Raw genomic sequence first — 17,437 nt, forward strand, 5'->3', positions numbered from 1 at the left:
ACAAAAAACTTAGGGCAAGGTTTTATCTCCAAACGCTTTGTTCAGATATATAGAGTTCAAAGGACCACATACAAATTTTACAGTTATTAGGAACAGATGTGGTATATTCTCTTTTGCAGGGTTAGATCTTGCTATGTCCCTTCTTAGTAAATTAGCAAATAAGCCAAGCGTCTCACCTATTAGGCTTTTCAAGCTCACTCCCCCTAAGTAACCACATAAAACACCAAGAGGCGAAAAAGCAGGAACAGCAGGGGAAAATAAGTAAGAAGGCTTGTACTTGCAGCTGGAACTGTTTTCTTCGGGTCCGGCAAAGCGGCGATGTAAGGGATCTTTACCGCAAGGAGGGCACTTCACCCCTGCTAGCGGGCTGCAAAAGGCAGGTTCTTAACTTGAGAAAGCTGTATCGGGCTGTCCAGGGGCCCTCCGCACAACAGCGACTCCAGCTCACCGGTGATAGCGTTACGCCGGCTTCCTGTCACATGTTCCCGGAAGCTGGCCCTGGTGCGCCTGGTCTCCTCCTCCGTATGGGAAACCTCTCCTATTGTAGCGGTACCGGAGACTCTGGAACTTGATGGCCGCACAGGAGGTAGATGTTACTATCCCTTGGGGATAATATTTGCAGGCTCTCTTTAATTGTCAGGTACTCCAACACAGACCTCCACTCCAGAAAGCGGGTAGACTTCCAGCCGGCAGCCTGGTAATAAGGCTGGGTGCACCACCACACACAACACCCGTTTGTGAACCCCGGGTTAGATGGTGAAACGGCTTGGGTAGGTTTTCCAGTGGTGCTCAGTCACCGCATACAGGGAGCATGCTTGTTTAGGCTCCACCCCAAACGGAAGTCTAGTAACTTTTCAGAAAATAATATTATGGTGGTGACTCCCTATCATATTATAAAATAGAATACCAATAAGATCAAAGTATATTCATAAAGTGATGGAGTTAATAGTTAGGTAAACAATATCAATATAAATATTGAATTTCATATGATTCTACGAAGTAAGATAAGTTAGATGTAAATACAAATAACATAACAAATACAGCAGGTATATATCACCTTTACTATTCTGGTAACAACATACACAGAGTCCCTAATCCAATCAGGAAACTGAAGGGGAGGTACTACCGGAGAACGGAACACATACATTTTCGTAAAATTGGCGGCTCGCTGCCTTTGAAAAAGCCCTCACGGGTGAAACGCGTCAGTAGTGTTAGACGTCGTTTTAATGTTTTAAAGTACAGCTTTGTCTTTATTATTAATAATGTCTCTAACGTTATCCAATACCTAACCGTTATTTAGATGATCGCTTGGTTCTACCTTTAGTTTAACCAAATACGGAGGAGTATTATCACTCACTAGATGGTGGTTGTGTAACAGTTAAACATTTGCAACAGAATAGCCACGTTGATTCAGATACACGCTATAGCTACTAGAATTGTTGGCAATCGGTTAACATCCGGGTACTTACAATTAATTTATATGACTTCCAGGACTAATACAGTCCGTTAAACAAACACACACTTTCTAACTGCTGGAACCATTAATATACTAAGGAATACCCGGATAGAGAGAAATAATATATACATACTATCTGTGGGTCCAATATATCCCATTAATACAAATATATTCAATAGCCATTTGGATCCTTAACAGCGTATAAACATCCGGGTATTCAAAATAGGTTGATAATATCTGTATATGCTCTGCGGGACTAACATAGTCCGTTAAAGCAGGAATCAGAATATCATCGATAATATTTCTAACAGATTGTTAGATACAGATAATATAAGTTACAGTCTAAGCTCTGAACAAATTACAGTCACACAGTACTATTAATTGACACAGTAACAGTGACAATCATGATCACAGCGGTGGTTGAAACACACATAAAAAAATTCTAATACCCGCTTACAAACAAGATTGACTGATAATGCTGAACCTGAGCTCCGATACTAATGGGAAAGGTTTAGATAACACTGATACATTATCAGACTCTAGGAATACCAATATAACACGTTATGAGTTGAACAATAATATAGTTATTGGTATAGCATTAAATCTGGTAAATATAGATACTAGCTTTAGACTATCAGGTTCATGGAATATTAATATATCAGGCTAATGACACAACTGTGCATATTGATACATATATAAGTGTTAGCTATTCTGGTGGCCATTAAGTTTTGAATATTTAGGTATTCATAATAATATTGAGCAGAGTGTGGGATTATTAAGAACAAGAGAGCACACTAAATCACAGGCAATAAATAAAATAATATTTTTTAACTCATATGGCTAATGACTAGGGATAGCAGCTAACGGACCAGTACTGCTATCAGAGAGTGATATAGTAATTTTAGTGGTTAACAATACTATCTATATACCACCTATAACTAACCGTAATATCTTTACCTATGTCTATATCAGTTCAACCAGAGCTAACAATCCCCTAAGGGTAACAATCTACGTATAATCAGGGAACTTCTACAATGAGAGGTAGCTAATAAACATACAATCTATTTAAAACTCCACAGCAGCACATTTACATAAGGGAGCAATTATACCCCCAACTGTCATATTATTGATACTAGTGGTTATAGTGAGATAACATTGTCACACAACTAGTGAATGCAAGTATACATTAGCGATGTAATTAGATTTATACCACAATACATCCTTGCATTTGCAATATTACCAGATGTATAAACCCCTCTTTTATCACGATTATTTACTATATATCCTATATGGATACATGGGGTAAGCATGATCAATATATGATCAGTGACAACTAGAGGAATCTCAGAGGTCAATATAAAGAGAGATACACAATTAACATACCGGGCATACCTATTATTGTTTATAATATCAATATCTTTATTATCTCTTACATTTGGGGGAACTAGACTTACTGGTTCTACACTCACAGGACTATCAGAGGTCAACATATAATTCAATGCTACTTATTTTATAGGGACACATATGATCGATTGAATTTCCAACTTTCTCTGAGATACACCTATAGTAGGATAAGAACCTTACAAGGAACCTATTATTGATCACAGTACCAAGATAAGGAAATTCACATATATTGTACTTAATAAATAATAAACATTGAATAGAGATTATTATTGTAATATACAAGGATACCCAATATATGAAAGTTATTTCATTTATCCAATATAAAAATCTATTACAAGCTATTCAATTTTGATACTAAACCCACATTCTATACCCATAAACTCTTGTGATAATATGTAGGGGACCTACCCCACAACCCACCCTATTACATTGATAGGAGACCAAGTTATCATTATAGTTAGAGACAATATACTCTAACACACTAAAGTGACCTATGTGACACACTGTTATTGTATACTATAGGCATTTACTTTATTATTGGTGTTCACAAGGCACAGTGACCACTAGACAGAGCTTACTTTGAGGATTTTAATTTCCTGTGTGTTGTATGTGTTTTTTACACTTTTTAATTAACTAAAATAAAAGTTATATTTTAAATTACTTTCTCACATTAGTACCACCTCAGAGTCTGGGCGGAGAGTGCTATATGTGCATACTGTCTCGTGGTTAGTCTCCATACTTCCACAACTTTGGTTGAAATTTCAATTTATGCACAAGCACCAACCCACGTATATTACTACTTATTTTAGAAGTGTGATCAATTGTCGAGCGCACTCAGTAAATTAATTATAGTGGGGATCGCCAAAATACTGCCATTGTTTCAATTTTCTCGTCTTATTCTATGGTAGGGCTACTAGGTTATAACGTTATTGTTATTTTTTCCACCGTTTTTTATCCAACATAATACATTAAGGATATCAGGGACATTTCTATTTTTTATTTTTTCTATTTAATTTTATTTTTCACTTTTTTCAACATTATATTTTTTGGAAACCTCTCACATTGGATATCACTTCACATCAGAGGATACAACACATAGAGGATTCTTCGACTTCATACCACAAGACATTTATGTGACTGGGAAACAATTTCATTGTTATCCATGTTATATATTTGCTATATCTTCAAGAATTTATTCTGATAGTGTACCTTATTGTCATGCCTTTTTATTAATAAATATTGTTATATGTTTATAAATTGTTCAAAACATTTTTAATTTTCTATATATTCACACTGTCTCACGTTAGCCTTGTTTTGGTGCTCCCTCATCTTTTATTATTGCCATTTGTTTTAAGTCTGTTAAGGATTTTTTTGGGGAGTGTGTGAGGTTCTGTGTAGACGCTGTAATTATTACATTTTAGCATTGAAAAGCAGGGAAGTGGGCTTAGGAGCCGGCCTTTATTTTGAGCACTATATGACAGAAGTTTGCAAGAACGTTATCCATTTGCAACAGCACAAGATGGCAGCCCTTTTCCTGCCATGTAGTGCTCCAGATTCCTACTTAGGTATCTCTACAACAAAGAATCTCATGGGAACAAATCAAATTTTATAATAGAAGTAAATAGGAAAACGTTTTTTTTATATTATATACTCTCAATCACAAAATCATTTTTTGGGGTTCCATATCCCTTTAATGAGTAGTAAACATCTTACTTTTACAGCTGCGGGATGATAATCAGCTTTAGAGAAGTGCAGTCGGTGCCATTAGCCACTTACATGCTAGAAACAGTAGGGGACACAGCAGAGGTAGAAGGGATGCAAATGTCTCCATTCTTTACAACTTCCAGAATGACTAGGGAACTAAAGAGTTAACATTACTCATGTGTCCTGTATGCACTGTGTTGCTTTCATTTATGTACAGGGCAGAACCTTTAGCAGTATATGCACATGACTATAAAAGTACCCCTCCCTCTTCACAAACACTGTACAGGTGTCTACTTGGGACAGGGGATCAACTCAATATTAGGTCCACTATTCCTATTTTTAAAGGGCCATTATAGTCAAACAATTACATGCGCTAATCTGTATCGACTCTGCAGTACTATGTGTTTAGCCCTTGTAATGGGGTTAAACACACAGTAGACATACCACTGAGGACTAGCAGTGTACTGCTGGCCTCTAAAGGAAAACATCACTGATCCAATCAGAAGTGCTAGTTGCACATCTGAGACGTGCACCACGAGTCCCGAGCGGTATTTCTACAGTGCTGCAGGGTCGATAGTCTTAAAATTCCATTAATCTGTTAGAGCATGTAGGTTATCGATTATAATGGCCCTTTAACTTTGTGTTTTTGCACTGCCCCCAGAAAGCCTGAAATTGATCCTTTAGTATTAAGAAGATCTTTCAACATGATACGCAGTGATTACTTGATTAGTGGAGCAGCCCATGTGTATCTACTTAAAATCCAATATAGTAAAAAATAACATGCTCTATTTCATTGGAGAATGCAATTTTAAGATTAGCGATCCTGCACTCCTATGTGTTTAACCTCTTCAAAGAGTTTAAATACATAGTAGAAGTACTGCTCATGAGAACTGCCGGGCCTGAGCAGAAACTGTCACTGATCTAATCTGCAGCATTAGTTGCATGACCCAGCTTTACTTCTACTATGTGTTTAAACCCTTTGCAGGGGTTAAACACATAGAGGTGCAGGGTTGCTAGTCTTAAAATTACATGCTGAAATTAATTGGAGCATGTAACTTTTTAACTATAACGGCCCTTTAAAAAGATTTTGAAGGGGTGTGTCCCTGGACTACAAAATAATGCATAATTTGTTAAAAAAAAAGTTTAAATACTTTTAAAACTTCTTTTGTCAAGTTATTTTGAAATTCATTGCTTACTTGATGATATATACAGGGAGTGCAGAATTATTAGGCAAATAAGTATTTGACCACATCATCCTCTTTATGCATGTTGTCTTACTCCAAGCTGTATAGGCTCGAATGCCTACTACCAATTAAGCATATTAGGTGATGTGCATCTCTGTAATGAGAAGGGGTGTGGTCTAATGACATCAACACCCTATATCAGGTGTGCATAATTATTAGGCAACTTCCTTTCCTTTGGCAAAATGGGTCAAAAGAAGGACTTGACAGGCTCAGAAAAGTAAAAAATAGTGAGATATCTTGCAGAGGGATGCAGCACTCTTAAAATTGCAAAGCTTCTGAAGCGTGATCATCGAATAATCAATCGTTTCATTCAAAATAGTCAACAGGGTCGCAAGAAGCGTGTGGAAAAACCAAGGCGCAAAATAACTGCCCATGAACTGAGAAAAGTCAAGCGTGCAGCTGCCAAGATGCCACTTGCCACCAGTTTGGCCATATTTCAGAGCTGCAACATCACTGGAGTGCCCAAAAGCACAAGGTGTGCAATACTCAGAGACATGGCCAAGGTAAGAAAGGCTGAAAGACGACCACCACTGAACAAGACACACAAGCTGAAACGTCAAGACTGGGCCAAGAAATATCTCAAGACTGATTTTTCTAAGGTTTTATGGACTGATGAAATGAGAGTGAGTCTTGATGGGCCAGATGGATGGGCCCGTGGCTGGATTGGTAAAGGGCAGAGAGCTCCAGTCCGACTCAGACGCCAGCAAGGTGGAGGTGGAGTACTGGTTTGGGCTGGTATCATCAAAGATGAGCTTGTGGGGCCTTTTCGGGTTGAGGATGGAGTCAAGCTCAACTCCCAGTCTTACTGACAGTTTCTGGAAGACACCTTCTTCAAGCAGTGGTACAGGAAGAAGTCTGCATCCTTCAAGAAAAACATGATTTTCATGCAGGACAATGCTCCATCACACGCGTCCAAGTACTCCACAGCATGGCTGGCAAGAAAGGGTATAAAAGAAGAAAATCTAATGACATGGCCTCCTTGTTCACCTGATCTGAACCCCATTGAGAACCTGTGGTCCATCATCAAATGTGAGATTTACAAGGAGGGAAAACAGTACACCTCTCTGAACAGTGTCTGGGAGGCTGTGGTTACGGCTGCACGCAATGTTGATGGTGAACAGATCAAAACACTGACAGAATCCATGGATGGCAGGCTTTTGAGTGTCCTTGCAAAGAAAGGTGGCTATATTGGTCACTGATTTGTTTTTGTTTTGTTTTTGAATGTCAGAAATGTATATTTGTGAATGTTGAGATGTTATATTGGTTTCACTGGTAAAAATAAATAATTGAAATGGGTATATATTTGTTTTTTGTTAAGTTGCCTAATAATTATGCACAGTAATAGTCACCTGCACACACAGATATCCCCCTAAAATAGCTATAACTAAAAACAAACTAAAAACTACTTCCAAAACTATTCAGCTTTGATATTTATGAGTTTTTTGGGTTCATTGAGAACATGGTTGTTGTTCAATAATAAAATTAATCCTCAAAAATACAACTTGCCTAATAATTCTGCACTCCCAGTAAACTATACCTACAGAAAAACAGAAAAGTGACAAATGTATGAATGCACTGCTAGAGTTAGGAACATTTTTATTTCAGGTGCATGTTAGTAAAAGAACAATCAGGGGCCCGATCCGATATGCAGCGTCGCCCGCAAAAGCCGGCAACGCCGAAATTTGCGCTGGTTTGGTATCCTATATACGGCGTAACCTAGAAGTTACGCTCGTATATTTCTGCCTTCGCCCGTAGTTTTTTGGGCCATAGACAGGTATACCAAACCTGCGCAGTTTGGTATCCAATATACAGCGTAAGGACTTACGTGGCGAAAATGGAGAAATCTTACTCCATTTTCACCTCGCCACAAAATGCAGCCGTCTATTACGCTGTCTATTGAATCAGCCAATCAGATTCAAGTTCAATCCGATTGGCTGAACCAATCAGCCAATCAGATTGAACTTGAATCTGATTGGCTGATTCAATCAGCCAATCAGATTTTTCTACCTTAATTCCGATTGGCTGATAGAATCCTATCAGCCAATCGGAATTCGACGGACGCCATCTTGGATGACGTCATTTAAAGGTACCTAATTCCTCGTTCAGTCTTCGTGCAGGATGGATGCGCCGCAGCGGAGGAGCGAAGAAAGAAGATTGAAGATGCCGCTTTGCTTGAAGACATCGCCGGATGGAAGAAGACTTCACTGCCGCTTGATTGAAGACATCGCCCGGATGGAAGAAGACTTTACTGACGCTTGATTGAAGACATCGCCCGGATGGAAGAAGACTTCACTGCCGCTTGATTGAAGACATCGCCCGGATGGAAGAAGACTTCTCTGCCGCTTGATTGGACATCGCCCGGATCGGATGAAGAGTTCTGCCCGGCTGGGTGTAGACAAGGTAGGGAGATCTTCAAGGGGGTAGTGTTAGGTTTTTTTAAGGGGGGTTTGGGTGGGTTTAGAATAGGGGTATGTGGGTGGTGGGTTGTAATGTTGGGGGGGGGGTATTGTATGTTTATTTAAATGCAAAAGAGCTGAATTCTTTGGGGCATGCCCCGCAAAAGGCCCTTTTAAGGGCTGGTAAGGTAAAAGAGCTGTGAACTTTTTTAATTTAGAATAGGGTAGGGAATTTTTTTTATTTTGGGGGGCTTTATTATTTTATTAGGGGGCTTAGAATAGGTGTAATTAGCTTAAAAATCTTGTAATATTTTTTTTAATTTTTTGTAATTTAGTGTTTTTTTTTTTTTGTAATTTAGTTTAGTTAAGTTTTTTGTATTTTAGTTTAGATATTTGTAGTTTATTTAATTTATTGATAGTGTAGGTGTATTTGTAACTTAGGTTAGGATTTATTTTACAGGTAAATTGGTAATTATTTTAACTAGGTAGCTATTAAATAGTTATTAACTATTTAATAGCTATTGTACCTAGTTAAAATAAATGCCAAGTTACCTGTAAAATAAATATAAACCCTAAAATAGCTACAATGTAATTATTAATTACATTGTAGCTATCTTAGGGTTTATTTTATAGGTAAGTATTTAGATTTAAATAGGAATATTTTAATTAATAATATTAATATTAATTAGATTTATTTTAATAAGAATTTAGTTAGGGATGTTAGAGTTAGATAGGGTTATTATACTATATATATATATATATATATATATATATATATATATATATATATATAAAATAACGATATTAACTATATTAACCCTAATATAATTGGGGTTAATATAGTTAATATATATAATATAATAACTATATTAACTATATTAACCCTAATATAATTAGGGTTAATATTGTTAATATAGCTGGCGGCGGTGTAGGGGGATTAGATTAGGGGTTAATGTGTTTAATATAGGTGGCGGCGGTGTAGGGGGATTAAATTAGGGGTTAATATTTTTAAAATAGATGGCGGCGGGTAGGAGCTCACTTTAGGGGGTAGGTAAGGTAGATGGCGGCGGTGTAAGGGGCTCACTTTAGGGGGTAGGTAAGGTAGATGGCGGCGGGGTAGGGGCTCACTTTAGGGGGTAGGTAAGGTAGATGGCGGCGGGGTAGGGGCTCACTTTAGGGGGTAGGTAAGGTAGATGGCGGCGGGGTAGGGGCTCACTTTAGGGGGTAGGTAAAGTAGATGGCTGCGGGGTAGGGGCCCACATTAGGGGGTTATAGATTTAATATAGCTGGCGGCGGGGTCCGGGAGTGGCGGTTTAGGGGTTATTAACTTTATTAGGTGGCGGCGGGGTCCGGGAGCGGCGGTTTTTGGGTTAATACATTTTTTATTGTTAGGATAGTGAGGGGGGGGGGTAGTGGATAGAGGGTTAGACGTGTCGGGCTATGTTTGGGAGGCGTGTTAGACAGTACGGGAGATTTAATACTTTAGTCAGGTTTTGTAGGCGCCGGCAGTTTCTAAAGTGCCGTAAGTCACTGGCGACTCCAGAAATTTTACTTTCTTACGCAGATTTCTGGACATCGCTGGTTTGTGAGACTTACGGCACTTTAGCCTCTGACGGCGCCGTATATAGGATAGCTTGAGTTGCGAGCTGAAACTGCGGGTGGTGGGGGTTCCCTCGCTTGCGCCGCAAACTACGATCTTTATCGGATCGCACCACTGATTAGTAGATTCCTTTGCTAAGAAAAGAAAATATTAGCTGATGTAATTTCTGCACAACAAAATGACCAGTGGGTAAATTAAATAGGCAGAATGGTTTGTTTTGTTTTTAAAATGTATTTTAAAAAATAAGGAAGTATAATAAATGTGGAGTATTATATAAAAAAAACAAGCAGGTGTCGTTTTCTCTTCACATGAAGTGACTAATAATCCATCACTTTTAATTATACTAAAAAATATACTGCATGTGTCCAGAATGGTGCTTAATTCACTGGAAAGCTAATACTGGACCCATTTCATCTGAGTTTGTTGTGGGAAAACTTTGACATCAACTAGGTGTTTTTTCTTCCCTTTTATGGATTTCAAACCCATTAAAAGTGCATCCATTGGAATAAGTTAAAGAAACATAAACCCAAAAATATTGTTTGGCAATTCCTATAGAGCATACCATTTTAAACAACTTTCCAATTTACTTCTGTTATCAATTTTGCTTCATTTTCTTGGTATCCTCTGTTGAAAAAGAAGCAATGCACTTCTTGTAGCTAGTTTAACACTGTCAATATGCAGCCACCAATCAGCAGATAGCTCCCAGTAGTGCATTGTTGCTCCTAATCACCTACATCATATATCTACCATTGAAGGGACAATTTACTTTAATTTTCTGCCTGTTCCTAATGATCCATTTTACCTGCTAGAGTGTATTACATTGTTTACAAATATATCCTTTACCTTTATGTCAATATTTAAAATAGCCTGTAGTATCCCTACCGATACTAAAGTATAGGCTATAGAAATGCTGTGTAAACACAGCTGTGTAAAATGGGTGTGGGGCCCAGCCAGGGGCCGGGAGGGAGGTGCAGGGATCCCTACATTATAGAACAATATCAGTTAGAGGGGGACCCTACACTACAGCAAAAAGGGGACTTTGGAAGGGGGGACGGGTCCCTTACAATACAGAAAAAAATAAAAAAATAAATGAGTAACAGGTAGAGCGCAGTGGGAGGGTGAGGGTTAGAGAGCTGTTTAGGGAGGAAATCAGGGAGGGTGAGGAAGGAGCTACACTACAGAAATATTAAAAAAAATCATTCTTTTTCTTTTTAAAAATAAATAAAAGCCCTAAACGGCATACTGACAGACTGTCTGCCAGTAATAAAGATGGCGGTGACCAGTGTGGAGAGGAGGGAAGAGAGGTGGTTGGAAGGGATCAGGTAGGGATCAGGGGGTGGGAGGTGTCAGGTTGGATGGTTATCCCTACACTAGAGCAAATAGAACAACAACAAAAAAAACAATGGCAAAGTCATGCATGTCTATTAATTCTGAACAAAGGGGAACCCAGAGAAGCTTTTGTCATTTGTCAAAAGACTGCAGTAGTTGTGTGTAAATAATTTCAGTAAGAAACCCCAAATTTGCAAAAAAGGTATTTTTTTTTATATTATCATTTTTTTATGTTTTGAGAACCCCAAAATATTGCTGACATATGTCGAAGAGGTGCAAATAGTCATCACTTATACTGTGTCAGGAAAGTCATACTATTAAAACAGACAGTACATTAAATGTTCATGGTTCAGACAGAATATGCAATTTTAAACATCTTTCCAGTTTATGTCTATTATCAAATTTTCTTTGTTTCGCTTGTTATCCTTTGTTAAAGAGTAAAACTAGGTAAGCTTACAGATGTATTTAAATGGATATACAACAGTACTTCATCAGACAGCATAGCTATCTAAGTAATTTTGCTTATTTATTAAAATTATTTTAAAATACTTTCCAGCAATTTTTATAAAAAAAAAATTATGCAAACTATTTTTACTTAATTAGCCCTTTTAGGAAATGCACAGATTTCAACATGTTTTATGGCACTTTAAATGTATATGTGATGGATATTTGCACAAATATATATTTATACATATGTATATATATATATATATATATATATATATATATATATATATATATATATATATATATATATATATATATATATATATATACATATACTGTGTGTATATATATACTTGATTATATATAGGTCTAGATATATACATGTGAATATTTATATAGGAATATCTATTTAAGAATACATAGAACATACTCCCCTTTGTGCAGAACATTGGAATGTGAGATATATATAGTAAATACACAGTTAAATACTTATGAATATTGCATAAATATGTTTTTTATGTTTTCATCTACTTAACTGCAAAGGGCTCCAATGTTCTATCTGAATCCTGAAAGAACAAAAAGGGGTTTCATATCCATTTAGTAGTAGGTCCCAAATGATGTAACCTGTAGTGTACTGCAAACATTTAACAATAAATGCCCTCAAGAATTAGAACATTATATTAGGCAATTAGTAGGCAACTTGGGAAATGGAGGCCTGCACTGAAATAAGCATGGACATAAGTGCTAGGGGTTTTTTGGGTGATCCAGTTGCTGCTATCATTAACAGATATTATTTGTGTCCTCATAAATAAATATACAAACATATTTATTGCAGATATATGCAGAACATCGGACCATTTAATAGTTTTAAGTAGGAACCATTTTAATATGTCAAGGGCACTTGGAAATCAGGCACAATCTTGAATCTTATTATTCTATAGTAGTTCTGCTTACATACAAACCCAGTACAAAAAGAGTGGTGTCGTGCAGGGGAATAATATATTGTAATACTACAAATGTAAAGTGTTTTTTCACTATAGGCAGGTTGTTTTGCCCTCGTTGGGACTCTTCAGTATGATGTAGGTTCTATGTTATTGTACTTAAGCATTGATTTTAGGTTTACCGCTATATGCCAGTTTTGCTGATGATTAAATTAATTTTCATAACCACACTTACAAAGCGTGAAATGAATGCTTGAGCAGAACAACAGCACCAACCATAGACAGCCTGTTTGGCCCTCCATTGTATTAATCTTAGCAAAAAACAAATGTACTTATCTGTGCAAAATTGCAACACTTATAATTAAAAATTAATTTCAATATAATGGGCAGCCCTATAGCAAAGGGTCGAATGCTCGAGGACATCAGCATCAACCATAATGACTTGAGTGAGAGAGTCCCAAAGTAGCGAAACAGGCTGCCTATGGTTGATGCTGTGTTATTTAAGCCTCATATATTTCACAGTTTGCTACACTACTGGTTCAAACTGACAGGAACATAAGGGGTGCCATATTAAAAATGCATTTTAAATTAGTAATACACTCTGTGGGATAATTTGTATATTCTATCCATTGTATATTTATTCCTTGCTGAACGAATTAAATGGAGGGTTTATCTCACTCTATAACAAAAATACATTTATTTGGTACAATGGGAGTCCCTGCTCTAAAGGATTTCCATGGGTGTAAGTGCAGACCCTGTTCCAAGAGCTTACAATCTAGTGTTTCAGTGCTTTGCTCAAAGAGCTTACAATCTTGTATACAAGGAAAACTTACCTCTGGCTACTTACAGTGTAGAGAAATAAAATAAATCCCTGATGTAAGACTGCACTCGGCATGTGACATAACACTAGTCCCTCTGAAATCTTCCTGCCACTGCCATAGAGTATTCCAGTCTTCATTACACAGCTTGCCAGGTATGAATCAGTCTATGCACATCTCGTAAGGATTTTTCATCCAATGCAAGAAGATAGGTGTATGACACACTGTACCTTATAATGCAGCATTTTTTCAGTTTCTAATCTGAGGTGTAAAATACAGGAACATCCCATGATGTATCAAATCTTTTGCGTCACTAGGACTCTCTGCTTCAAAAATCCAACAGTAGTAATTGTCCCATGGTGACTGTAGACATTCAAGTTTAGTGTCACAGACATGGTAGTCCTTGTTCCAGGGTGCTGCAGTTCTCAGATAAAATTGTAAACCACCTGCTAGGTGCTTATAACCTAGTAGTATTATTGGTGTCCCTATGTCAAGTCATTGCATTGAGGATATAAGTGCAAATATATTAATAATATCATTGTATTCTCTTTGCCAACATCCTTAACATTATTACATTATACAGATATGTGCAGTGAGAGTGGATTTAAGCCATTCAATTTGATTTAATATCATATTATTAAAGTTATAGCAGTGTAAGTGTAATTATGCTTTATTGTTGTTGTTATGATTCAAGTTCTAGTGACACAGAGATGATTTGTATATCTTATATCAACAAGCCTTGAAAAGTACAGAAAGCTTTAAACATGCAGAACCAAATTAAAGCTAAAGATTTTTATGAAATGAGAAAGTAAAGGAAAAGCACAACAGAAATGTGAGAAATGATCTGACCTCACTGCACATGTCTGTGGGCTCTTGAAGCAGGATCTGTATTTACAATCTAGTGTGGTAATGAGATGTCTTGCTCAAAGAGCTTACAAACTTGTTAATCTCAGAAAACCTTACCTTAGATACTTACAGTTTAGTAATATGAAAATCCTTGAAGGACATCTGCTATCAGCGCGTATACTGCAGGCCAGATGCGCATCAGTCTGATCTGAATTTATTTCAGATCGCCAGTTGTCTTTTCTTCATCCGGGTCAAACAGAACAAACAGCTGCATCAGATGCTGCATCTTACAGTACAGTGTTTAATGAGGGTTTCCAGCACCAGTGAGCTTGCAGCGTGAGGGCATCTGCCATCAGCGCGTATACTGCAGGCCAGATGTGCATCAGTCTGATTTGAATTTATTTCAGATAGCCAGTTCCCTATTCTTTATCCGGGTCAAGCAGAAAAAACAGCTGCATCAGATGTGGCACCTTACAGTACAGTGTTTAATGAGGTCTCAGCACCAATGAGTTTGCAGCGTATAAATTGCAGACCCATGCCGTGGGGTCTTTATTCTAGACCTTTACTAGAAGTCCTTGCTTTAGAACATTTGTAGACTAATGATGCAGTAATTCTTACCATCCTTAAAGCTGGTTTAAAGTCTTATAAAGATATGTAGAGGAAGCACATAGAGGCATTGGTGTGTCCTACAGTTATGGCTATAATGCTTATAATGCTATAATATGTTTAAAATAATTATTTTAAAAATTATAATATGTATTAAATAATATGTATTTTTAAATAAAGGTGTGAAGATAACATTGATCCTTATTATGTATGGGTTGCATGCTAGGTTTTGTCTCAGAGTACTGGTGCTTATAGGAAGTTTAAGCTATTACTTCTGTCATTTATCTGTATTATTTTACAATGTATATAAATGTGATTTAGTATTATTCAGTTACTGAGTTGGGGTTATCATGGTAACACTACCTGTAGTCATTGGTGTTCATACCTGCAGCTCCCACCGGATGCCATTTACATTGTGTTGGAGGTAGTCACTGTTCTTCATACCAGCACATATACCGAGCAGTGGTTGTAAAGCACTATCTGTAGTGTAATTTGCTAGCTGTGAAATAAAGATATTAGATAACTAATATTTACATTTTAGTGCTTACTGAAGCTCAACAGGATCAGTTTGGCAACTCTAGCAAAGTGAGCAGTAGTTATGAGGCTGGTGGCTTTGTGTTGACAGTTGGTTTTTGTGACATAGTGCTGCATCACATAAGCCACTTCCCTAAGGCTGTCACCATGACAACTAGGCATCACATTATACCATGACTGTCACTTAAGCCTTAAAGGGACAGCCTACACCAGAATTTTTATTGTTTAAAAAGATAGATAATCCCTTTATCTCCCATTCTCCAGTTTTGCATAACCAACACAGTTATATTAATATATGTTTTACCTCTGTGGTTAACTTGTATCTAAGCCTCTGCAGACTGCCCCCTTATCTCAGTGCTTTTGACAGAGATGCAGTTTAGCCAATCAGTGCAGACTCCTAAATAACTCCATGGGAGTGAGCACAATGTTATCTATATGGCACAAATGAACTAGTACTGTCTAACTGTGAAAAACTTTCAAAATGCACTGAGCTAAGAGGCGATTTTCAATGGTTTAGAAATCAGTTTAGCTTTTCAAAAATACCACCAAGGGAACAAAGCAAACTGAATGATAAAAGTCAATTGGAAAGTTGTTTAAAATGTCATGCCCTATCTGAATCCTGAAAGTTTAATTTTGACTAGACTGTCCCTTTAAGTTATGTTATTAGTGTAGCTTTAACATAAGATGTTTAATTATGCATAATAAAACAACCTTGTAATATACTCTGTTTTGCTCCTTTTCATGTAATTTAGCTTTGAAAATTGTACATTGAGTTGGAACTGCATCCTGTTGACTTTTCAGAGCTAACTCTGCATCAAAAATTGTTCTTATTGGCTTTAATAGATAACAACTGCAAAACAATTAACTTTATACTAACTTAATGGCAATGATTAATCTTGTCTGCCGACTCAAACTTAGGCCTCGCTTCCATTGAGTCGTTAAAAATGGAGCCGTAAGCTACCGAAGCGGACGACAGCTAAAAGTAATTTACGGCTCCATTTTAGTACCAGGTTTCAATTGAAAAGATTAGCGTGTTGCGCGCAGTCGCTCTTTTCGGCCGTACGTAAGTTTGCGTTGCCAACCGATGTCGGATTTGTCGAAAAGCGCGCCATAACAAGTGCATTGCCATGGTAACCCGACCTCTGTCTATAAGAATAACGGTTTGCGCCTGCGCTCTTTACCTGTGATCGCCTCTAGAGAGAAAGACACGGGAGCTAGTTGCGTTGGTAGGAGTTTTGGGTTTTTGAGAGTTGTTTGAGAGTTAGTGGAGAGTTTGATATTTTATTTTCATATATTCTTATTGTAGGCCTCATATAATATTAGGAACACACACACACATCCATACATTAGTTAATTAACACACATTAGTTTATACACACAAATACACACACACACACATACACACTTTTATTTGATACAAACACATTCACATTTTTTTTTATTTCATTAACCCCCATATCCCCATCTTCCTTTATTACTCCTTTCATTAATCCCCTTATTCCACTTCCCATCCCCCCTTTGACTACCCTTCCCTTCCTCACTATATAACTTTTTTTTTTATATATACATTTTGCCCATCCTATTTTTTTTTTTTTTTACATCCCATATTTTTTGTTTCATTTGACTATATAGCTCACCCCTTTCTTCATTTGCATCCCTTATAGGTTAGGTAGTTAGTTTTGGGGCTATTTAATTTAGGGTTTAGTTAGGTGAATTAGTGTAGTTAGGTAAGCTAGGGACTTTAGTGTTAGGTTAGAGTTAGGGAGGAAGGAGAAAGGGATGGATAGGCCTAGTGGAGTTGGGAAGGGGGTGGCTAGGGGGAGGGCAGTGGAGAGGGTGGATAGAGGGAGGGGGAGGGGGGAAGTAGGGAGTAGTATGGGCAGGAATAGGGGCCGAGGTTTGGGTGGAGGATTTGTCCTTCCTCAAACCCTGGCAGAGGAGGGAAGGAGAGAGGGTGGAAGAGGAATGGAGGTGGGAGGAGTGAGGAGGAGTCAGCCTCAGCTAGGCACAAAAAGAAAAGGGAAAGTGGGGCAGACTGTGGCAAGTGGGGGTGGGGCTGGTGGTAGCTTGTCACAGCCTGCAGGGACAGAGGAGGTAGAGAGGGCTGGTCCC

This window comes from Bombina bombina, chromosome 5, assembly GCF_027579735.1.
Source record: "Bombina bombina isolate aBomBom1 chromosome 5, aBomBom1.pri, whole genome shotgun sequence".
Taxonomy (NCBI): Eukaryota; Metazoa; Chordata; class Amphibia; order Anura; family Bombinatoridae; genus Bombina; species Bombina bombina.